We start from the raw sequence: 10,000 nt of genomic DNA on the forward strand, positions 1-10,000 counted from the left end.
GGATTTTCACCTCTAATTTATATCAACTCACCACTCCCCGAGGGATCCGCAGAATTGCTTCTGGGTCCCGTATCGTTATTTGCGATTCGTGTTTGCATTACACTACATTGAACTATTCCAACTTGTTTATCCGCATGGCGAACATTTGCTGCATTGAACATTTAAGTTCCACTTCGCTCTCCCCTACGTGGGTCTGAGCTTCGCTCTCAGGGAAAAAATATGCCACATTTGGTAGGGAAACCCGGTTTCATCACGCTATGTGCCCTGCACCACCGGCTTAGCGTGAATCCTTCGAGTTTCCCTAAGAAGTTCGATTGGTCTTGCAGAGTTTAAAGACAACGAAGCTTAGTTTCAAGCAAGGATTTAATATACGCGTATTAAAAACCCTTAGCTGTTACAACTTTTATGCTTGAAACCATCGCAACGAAGTCTTTGGGTCCGTAGACCCGTGATGTACTGCTCCAGGAAACGTTTTGAAAGGGTGGAAACTCAAAATCATAGGTTAAGATCATCGGCAGAACCCACCAGACACCACTTTTGCTTCATAAGTTCGGCCTATAGTCATATGACGATTTTCATCGGGGAGGGGACGTATGACCCAAACGGGGGCTTATATGACCCACGGACACTGCAAACCATGCTCCTACGACTAAATAGAGGTTAAAACTACGATTTGGTGAAATCTTCATTTTTGACCTCGAAGCAAGGTACCTTCCCTATAGTAGGCAATGAGTAAATGATCATAATCCCAGGAGGGCAAAAAATGGGAACCCGAGAGGAAAGCGCTGTTGGCGCGCCTAAGCTAGTGGCCCGTAGAGTAAAAAGGGTACCCCCAACAAAGTTGTCGTTTGACGTTCTGGTTGCACTTTTTATCATCTAAAATCAGTTTTCTACACGTTTTGAGGGGTTTTAGCAAAAAAAAAATTTTCGATTACTCGAGCTCTCTGGCCCGTTCGGTGCACATTTTTGAAAAAAGCTAGGGAGCTGCCCCTAGGTTCGGGGTGTCACAAAATGTTGAAAAGTGGTCGAAAAACCACTATCCAGAATCGGATGTAGAATCATTAGACGAACTTAAAATTGTTCTACGACACCCATCTGCGACGTTTAGTATTCGAGATATGGCCCGTCCTAGGTCTGACCGAGCAATTTTTGTTCCGCGCACTTTGTGCACCGTACACGTTGATGTTTGTATGAAAAAGTACCCTACCTAGGGACGCGTAGAGCAAATTTGTACCCCCGGGCATGTTGTCGATTGACATTCTGGTTGCACTTTTCATCATCTAGGGTGCGTTCCTGACACGTTTTGAGGGGTTTTAGCAAAAAAAAAATTTTCGATTACTTGAGCTCTCTGGCCCGTTCGGTGCACATTTTTGAAAAAAGCTAGGGAGCTGCCCCTAGGTTCGGGGTGTCACAAAATGTTGAAAAGTGGTCGAAAAACCACTATCCAGAATCGGATGTAGAATCGTTAGACGAACTTAAAATTGTTCTACGACACCCATCTGCGACGTTTAGTATTCGAGATATATAACACTTTGTAGGTCTGACCGAGCAATTTTTGTTCCGCGCACTTTGTGCACCGTACACTTTGATGTTTGTATGAAAAAGTACCCTACCTAGGGACGCGTAGAGCAAATTTGTACCCCCGGGCATGTTGTCGATTGACATTCTGGTTGCACTTTTCATCATCTAGGGTGCGTTCCTGACACGTTTTGAGGGGTTTTAGCAAAAAAAAAATTTTCGACTACTCGAGCTCTCTGGCCCGTTCGGTGCACATTTTTGAAAAAAGCTAGGGAGCTGCCCCTAGGTTCGGGGTGTCACAAAATGTTGAAAAGTGGTCGAAAAACCACTATCCAGAATCGGATGTAGAATCATTAGACGAACTTAAAATTGTTCTACGACACCCATCTGCGACGTTTAGTATTCGAGTTATGGCCCGTCCTAGGTCTGACCGAGCAATTTTTGTTCCGCGCACTTTGTGCACCGTACACGTTGATGTTTGTATGAAAAAGTACCCTACCTAGGGACGCGTATAGCAAATTTGTACCCCCGGGCATGTTGTCGATTGACATTCTGGTTGCACTTTTCATCATCTAGGGTGCGTTCCTGACACGTTTTGAGGGGTTTTAGCGAAAAAAATTTTTTCGACCACTCGAGCTCTCTGGCCCGTTCGGTGCACATTTTTGAAAAAAGCTAGGGAGCTGCCCCTAGGTTCGGGGTGTCACAAAATGTTGAAAAGTGGTCGAAAAACCACTATCCAGAATCGGATGTAGAATCATTAGACGAATTTAAAATTGTTCTACGACACCCATCTGCGACGTTTAGTATTCGAGATATATAACACTTTGTAGGTCTGACCGAGCAATTTTTGTTCCGCGCACTTTGTGCACCGTACACTTTGATGTTTGTATGAAAAAGTACCCTACCTAGGGACGCGTAGAGCAAATTTGTACCCCCGGGCATGTTGTCGATTGACATTCTGGTTGCACTTTTCATCATCTAGGGTGCGTTCCTGACACGTTTTGAGGGGTTTTAGCAAAAAAAAAATTTTCGATTACTTGAGCTCTCTGGCCCGTTCGGTGCACATTTTTGAAAAAAGCTAGGGAGCTGCCCCTAGGTTCGGGGTGTCACAAAATGTTGAAAAGTGGTCGAAAAACCACTATCCAGAATCGGATGTAGAATCGTTAGACGAACTTAAAATTGTTCTACGACACCCATCTGCGACGTTTAGTATTCGAGTTATGGCCCGTACCAGGTCTGACCGAGCAATTTTTGTTCCGCGCACTTTGTGCACCGTACACTTTGATGTTTGTATGAAAAAGTACCCTACCTAGGGACGCGTAGAGCAAATTTGTACCCCCGGGCATGTTGTCGATTGACATTCTGGTTGCACTTTTCATCATCTAGGGTGCGTTCCTGACACGTTTTGAGGGGTTTTAGCAAAAAAAAAATTTTCGACTACTCGAGCTCTCTGGCCCGTTCGGTGCACATTTTTGAAAAAAGCTAGGGAGCTGCCCCTAGGTTCGGGGTGTCACAAAATGTTGAAAAGTGGTCGAAAAACCACTATCCAGAATCGGATGTAGAATCGTTAGACGAACTTAAAATTGTTCTACGACACCCATCTGCGACGTTTAGTATTCGAGTTATGGCCCGTACCAGGTCTGACCGAGCAATTTTTGTTCCGCGCACTTTGTGCACCGTACACTTTGATGTTTGTATGAAAAAGTACCCTACCTAGGGACGCGTAGAGCAAATTTGTACCCCCGGGCATGTTGTCGATTGACATTCTGGTTGCACTTTTCATCATCTAGGGTGCGTTCCTGACACGTTTTGAGGGGTTTTAGCAAAAAAAAAATTTTCGATTACTTGAGCTCTCTGGCCCGTTCGGTGCACATTTTTGAAAAAAGCTAGGGAGCTGCCCCTAGGTTCGGGGTGTCACAAAATGTTGAAAAGTGGTCGAAAAACCACTATCCAGAATCGGATGTAGAATCGTTAGACGAACTTAAAATTGTTCTACGACACCCATCTGCGACGTTTAGTATTCGAGTTATGGCCCGTACCAGGTCTGACCGAGCAATTTTTGTTCCGCGCACTTTGTGCACCGTACACGTTGATGTTTGTATGAAAAAGTACCCTACCTAGGGACGCGTAGAGCAAATTTGTACCCCCGGGCATGTTGTCGATTGACATTCTGGTTGCACTTTTCATCATCTAGGGTGCGTTCCTGACACGTTTTGAGGGGTTTTAGCAAAAAAAAAAATTTTCGACTACTCGAGCTCTCTGGCCCGTTCGGTGCACATTTTTGAAAAAAGCTAGGGAGCTGCCCCTAGGTTCGGGGTGTCACAAAATGTTGAAAAGTGGTCGAAAAACCACTATCCAGAATCGGATGTAGAATCATTAGACGAACTTAAAATTGTTCTACGACACCCATCTGCGACGTTTAGTATTCGAGTTATGGCCCGTCCTAGGTCTGACCGAGCAATTTTTGTTCCGCGCACTTTGTGCACCGTACACTTTGATGTTTGTATGAAAAAGTACCCTACCTCGGGACGCGTAGAGCAAATTTGTACCCCCGGGCATGTTGTCGATTGACATTCTGGTTGCACTTTTCATCATCTAGGGTGCGTTCCTGACACGTTTTGAGGGGTTTTAGCAAAAAAAAAATTTTCGACTACTCGAGCTCTCTGGCCCGTTCGGTGCACATTTTTGAAAAAAGCTAGGGAGCTGCCCCTAGGTTCGGGGTGTCACAAAATGTTGAAAAGTGGTCGAAAAACCACTATCCAGAATCGGATGTAGAATCATTAGACGAATTTAAAATTGTTCTACGACACCCATCTGCGACGTTTAGTATTCGAGATATAGCACTTTGTAGGTCTGACCGAGCAATTTTTGTTCCGCGCACTTTGTGTTCATGGATGTCGATAAAGGTACAAGTTGCCGGTCGGGATAGCCGTGCACCAAAACTGTGTACCGATCAGGGAAAGTACAAGACGAAGGGTGCATCTCGAGCGTACGCGTTCATAGATGTCCATGTTGGTACACTTGCACCAAAATTGTGTACCAATCAGGGAAAGTACAACATGGAGGGCGCAGCCCGGGCGTACCCGATCATGGATGTCCATGTTGATACAATCTACGTGTACGTACCTAGTTTTTGTATCAAAAGTTGCAATAAAGTGCTTGTATGCTTAAAATGCTTATCTCAACCGGTCACCTTTTGGCCTGTCCTTTTATAACAGAAACCTAGAAAGATACTCGATATTTTTGTGTTTTTCCATTCGCCCGGGACGACGAAATGAGCTATGTGCACATCGTGCAGAAAACTGTCTTCGCCACGCATGTTTTTGTCTATCCACTCATATAATCACCCACATTTGTGTTCAACACGGACGGCGCAGCCCGAGCGAACGCGTTAATGTTTATGTTTGTACACACTGCTTGTACGATTCTAGGATTTGGTAATTGCGTCACAGTGCCCGACCGTCGCGGACACCATTCTTGGACAGAAGTCCTAGTACGTAGAGTACTTTCCCTAGGTATGTGCTCGTTCGTGACTATCGTTGCGTGCTTACGGACACGCTTGGGTATGTTTACCATACAAGGTTTACTAGGGAAACCTGGGAAGGACGCTTGCCCTCCCGTCGCGGACACCATTCTTGGAAAGAAGTCCTAGTACGTAGCGTTCCTTATTTTACTTGATCAGTTTGTAATGCATTCGCTTTGTTCAATCGACTTCTGCTACTGCTCACTAAGGGGTGTTCGTTTGCGATGTGTACGATAAGCAACTGTCTATCCTAACCAGCAGTTAATCAACACTTTTCACCCAAGTCATAGGAACATAGAGTACTTTTCCTAATCGGTACACAATTTTGGTGCACCTCTAACCTGGCCGGCACTTTATCGTTACGTTTTGTGCATAACCTAGGGACGTGGTGTAAGTTTCATGATTTTTATGTTTGATTCGGTTTATTATGATTGAAAACTACGCTACGTCCCAGAAATTTGAACTCGACTACTTCCTCCATGTGGCGCCAAAAGCTACTGGGCAACGCCTAGCTAATGCCCCATTTGTACTTCAATTTGCATAATCAATTTTGAAAAATACGCTAAGTCCCAGAAATCTGAACTCGAATACTTTTGCCACGTGGCGCAAAAAAGCTACTGAGAAACGCCTAGCCTTTTACCCATTTATAATTTAGTTTTCGTTATTAGTTTTGAACAATACGCAAAGTTCCAAGAATCTGAACTCGAATACTTTTTACATGTGCCGCCAAAAGCTACTGAGCAACGCCTAGGTTGATACATTTTTGGTACATGGAGTGTATGCATGCAGGATTACTGCCGTGCTGGACCGAAAAATCGAACTTGCTACTAGAACGTAAAGTAATTCCCCTAGATAGGTGCTTTTGCATACCTCTGATCGACCACCATGCAACACGCGTAGCGACACGCGTAGCTAGGCTTGCCCAACCAAATTTCCTACTATAGCACCAAATTGCACACTTTCAGGGGTATAATTTGGTACCGTGTACCGTGCATGGTACAAGTATCAGCAGCTCGTGCAATTTATTTTGCATCGTGTTGCGGTTGCTGGTGCGTCGGGATAGGAGTATTTCGAGACTTTCGCCAAGCGTTGGTGCCATTTGGGGGATAATTAATGTTCTAGCCACAATAAACGTGCCACATAATGCCAATAAGGAAAAAGCCGTTTTCTAGGGACTTCCAGTCAAAATGTTTGCCATCAGCGCTTTCCTGTCGAGTTCAGGATCTGGGACTTAGCGTTTTTTTTTCACGATCCAATCCAACGACCAGATCGTGAATAAACAATTCATACAACAGTGCATCCCTTTAGAGAAGGAAAAAGCCGAATTCTAGGGAGCTCCAGTCCAAAAGGTTGTCATCAGCGCTCTCCTCTCGAGTTCAAGATTTGGGACTTAGCGTTTTTTTCGCGATCCAGCCAAAAGACCAGATCGGGAAATAAACAATTAATATAACTGTACTAGTACATCCCTTCAACTGAAGCAAGTGCACCATACATGACCCGTACGCCAATCATCCATGCACATGACACGTCAACTAAGTCAACACATGATACAACTTGGACAACTGACGGGTAAGTAGGTCATCTCGTACACGACGACACATCGACCAAACCAGGTCAACACGTCACATGCACAAGACATCCTACTACCAAGGCCGGCCACCTCGACACACGACGTGTTAACCGAACATGGTCAACAACACCATCATGTGCAAGGCAACCGGCCCAAACGGATTAACTTATACAACTTGTAACGAGCAGGTGTGTAAGCTTACTGGTTTGGTCGGCACGTTTCTCACATCAAGACAATCAAGTCGAGAACGAGGCACGCCGACAAGCTCACTAGTGTTACGTGTTCCGCTCCATACCGTGTCAAGTCACTCGTCTGACACGGAAGTAGCCAGCTCTTGTCCACTAGTGTAAAGGAACGGTCTCCAGACCAAGTCAAGTCACTCGTCTGACAAGGAAAGAGCACGCACCAAGCTTCACCAGAGCACGGCACCACGGTCCCCAGACCAAGATGGTTCGTTGCGCCATCGAGGAAGGGGCACGCGATCCCTTGCTACACTCAACTAAGTACACTCTTGCTCTCACAAAAGTATCCCCTGTGTCGACGTGGTCCCCAGACCAAGACGAGCTTGCGCACATCGAGGAAGGGGCACACGGACAAACCACCAAGCATGGGTCGCCTGAGAGGATCGATGCGAACGCATCTCTACAACTCGCAGCTCCCAGCCTGAAGTCCCGTCGTTTGCGGGCGGTTGATAGGTGTCGAAACTAGGTATATCCACGTTGGGCAGAGCTCAAGCCAACGGCGTTCCCAGTTACGGTACTAACACGTGCAGCGAACTCCACTCGTTGCGGCCTAGGTATAGCGGGATGAGACGCCGGGCTGCAGACGCAGACTCCAACGGATCTCAGAGGGTTGTTAGGCCCGCTAGCTTCCGAACACCTAATGGGTTTGAGAAGCGCTATCAGCTCGGATTGGCTACGACCTTAGAGGCGTTCAGGCATAATCCAGCGGACGTAGCGTCATACCAAAGTCCGGTCGGACTAGTATTGAGCCAGTGGTCCGTACCTGTGGTTCCTCTCGTACTGCACAGGAATTCCGTTAAGATAGCGACTATAAGCACACACCAGTAGGGTAAAACTAACCTGTCTCACGACGGTCTAAACCCAGCTCACGTTCCCTTGAAAGGGTGAACAATCCTACGCTTGGTGAATTTTGCTTCACAATGATAGGAAGAGCCGACATCGAAGGATCAAAAAGCCACGTCGCTATGAACGCTTGGCGGCCACAAGCCAGTTATCCCTGTGAGTGTCAAACGTGAGGTCGTACTGTACCGACACGTTGTGTTTGGGCTCCGAAAAAAGGACTTAAAAACAGTGCAAAATCGTCGTTAATCGACTTTAATAGTGTGAAAAACGTGCTCAGGGCACCTGATTTACCCTTTAAGAGCGTTATCAAGTGTTTTTAAGGCGAAAATTCAACAAAAATCGTGCATTTGTGTTTGTTGCCTATGAACCCCCCACCATGTGTTTGTGTGACATGGTGTAAAAGCAGAAAATCGAAAAAAGTGCCCAAAAAGTGCCAGAATTGCACGATTTTAGTGTAAACAGTGCATCTGAGCACGAAAAAAGGTGTTAAGAAGTGATCCGCGCATGAAAAAACCACAAAATTGTGAAAAAAAAGTTTTGCGTCATCCAGCCCATACTGGGCCAAGTAATCGCCGGATCTGTGTTTTCAGCGATATAATTTGCCCAGATTCTCGCCGGGTGTGGTTTTTAAGGCCATCGGGCGGCCAAAGAACGTTCATCCAGTGAAAACCGATCGAAAATCGGCCGTTTTGTGACCGAAAAAAGTGAAGTAATATTTAATATTATTCGGTGAACAAATTTACGAAAATTCGGTTCCAGGTGAAATTGGGTGAAATTGGGTGGGTTGACTGTACGGCCCCTGACGGCCCCTGAGTTAAGGTGCCGTTACACGAGTAACCATAGTTTAGGTGACCATCGACGTGCGGAAAATTTTTGTGACATCGGCCTATTGCGAATGCTCACCGTGTGTTTGTGTGACGTGGTGCAAAAGAAGAAATTCGAAAAAAGTGCCCAAAATGTGCCTGAGTTGCATTATTTTAGTGTAAACAGTGCATCTGAGCACGAAAAAAGGTGTTAAGAAGTGATCCGCGCATGAAAAAACCACAAAATTGTGAAAAAAAGTTTTGCGTCATCCAGCCCATACTGGGCCAAGTAATCGCCGGATCTGTGTTTTCAGCGATATAATTTGCCCAGATTCTCGCCGGGTGTGGTTTTTAAGGCCATCGGGCGGCCAAAGAACGTTCATCCAGTGAAAACCGATCGAAAATCGGCCGTTTTGTGACCGAAAAAAGTGAAGTAATATTTAATATTATTCGGTGAACAAATTTACGAAAATTCGGTTCCAGGTGAAATTGGGTGAAATTGGGTGGGTTGACTGTACGGCCCCTGACGGCCCCTGAGTTAAGGTGCCGTTACACGAGTAACCATAGTTTAGGTGACCATCGACGTGCGGAAAATTTTTGTGACATCGGCCTATTGCGAATGCTCACCGTGTGTTTGTGTGACGTGGTGCAAAAGAAGAAATTCGAAAAAAGTGCCCAAAATGTGCCTGAGTTGCATTATTTTAGTGTAAACAGTGCATCTGAGCACGAAAAAAGGTGTTAAGAAGTGATCCGCGCATGAAAAAACCACAAAATTGTGAAAATAGTTTTGCGTCATCCAGCCCATACTGGGCCAAGTAATCGCCGGATCTCTGTTTGCAGGGATATAATTTGCCCAGATTCTCGCCGGGTGTGGTTTTTAAGGCCATCGGGTGGCCAAAGAACGTTCATCCAGTGAAAACCGATCGAAGATCGGCCGTTTGTGACCGAAAAAAAGTGAAATAATATTTAATATTATTCGGTGAACAAATTTACGAAAATTCGGTTCCAGGTGAAATTGGGTGGGTTGACTGTACGGCCCCTGATGGCCCCTGAGTTAGGCATCGGTTGTCAAACGGCCTGACAGCTCGGACGGACCGATCGTTAAGGTGCCGTTACACGAGTAACCATAGTTTAGGTGACCATCGACGTGCGGAAAATTTTTGTGACATCGGCCTATTGCGAATGCTCACCGTGTGTTTGTGTGACGTGGTGCAAAAGAAGAAATTCGAAAAAAGTGCCCAAAATGTGCCTGAGTTGCATTATTTTAGTGTAAACAGTGCATCTGAGCACGAAAAAAGGTGTAAAGAAGTGATCCGCGCATGAAAAAGCCACAAAATTGTGAAAAAAGTTTTGCGTCATCCAGCCCATACTGGGCCAAGGTTTCGCCGGATCTCTGTTTTCAGCGATATAATTTGCCCAGATTCTCGCCGGGTGCGGTTTTTAAGGCCAGCGGGTGGCCAAAGAACGTTCATCCAGTGAAAACCGATCGAAAATCGCCCGT

The sequence above is a fragment of the Anopheles gambiae genome (assembly GCF_943734735.2).
Source record: "Anopheles gambiae chromosome X unlocalized genomic scaffold, idAnoGambNW_F1_1 X_unloc_125, whole genome shotgun sequence".
In the NCBI taxonomy this organism is placed as follows: Eukaryota; Metazoa; Arthropoda; class Insecta; order Diptera; family Culicidae; genus Anopheles; species Anopheles gambiae.